We start from the raw sequence: 893 nt of genomic DNA, 5'->3' as shown, positions 1-893 counted from the left end.
AATCCTCCACGAACGAGAATTATTCAAAAGGAATGCCCGATTAAGTTCCTTTTTTTTCTATCTATAATAAATCGCGATTGTGTGCTCGCCACGAAAGTTGCGCTGCGGTGTCCGTGGAGGATTAACGATCATCTTTATCCATTGTGTGCGCGTTTTATCGAGAACGCTCGAACGCTCGTTTGTGTACGCGTATCTGAATACCTTCCTTCAAAAATTCCCTTTTCTCATTTCTACATACAAGAAAGTAGAAGCTCGCACGCGAGCGTGGAAATCTTATCTGAGCGGAGCTTTCACCAAAAAAAGAGAGAGAGAGAGAGAGAGAAAGAGAGGATTGCGATTTGAAAGGATCGTTTTCGAACTGTGGAAGGAGATCAGAATCGCGCCACACACATGTTTCCTCTTGCGTTACATACATGATTCCACTTGTGTTAATTTTACGAAAATATCGAACAAACGCGCACGATTTTCGCGATCGTGGCACAAACGACCGGTCTCGCTCCTCTAACTACGGAGAAGCTCGCGCGAGCTTTCTATTATACTTGTGAATTTGCCTATTATCCTTACCCTTTACATTAAATATATATATATATATATATATTTATATATTTATAATATGTATATTATATATAATTTACGAAGTAGCGTTAATCGAAAGATGTCAAATCAGTTCGGAACTTGCGGCTGCCGGTGGAAAAAAATAATAACGCGGTAATATCGATCACTTCTTTCCTTTCCGCCGGCATCGTGCAAAGTTGAGATCATTATAGCGTGCTTGTGGTGTGTACGATTTAAAATGTACGAGAAACAGAGCTTGTTTATACGTTCCCCTCGATGAAGGTGTTCCGTCGCGGATCCTGTCGTCTCGTGTATATTTTATATTTTTCCTCTCTACA

This window comes from Wasmannia auropunctata, unplaced genomic scaffold (genome assembly GCF_000956235.1).
Source record: "Wasmannia auropunctata unplaced genomic scaffold, wasmannia.A_1.0 LD335244.1, whole genome shotgun sequence".
Taxonomy (NCBI): Eukaryota; Metazoa; Arthropoda; class Insecta; order Hymenoptera; family Formicidae; genus Wasmannia; species Wasmannia auropunctata.
This window is presented reverse-complemented; position numbering follows the sequence as displayed.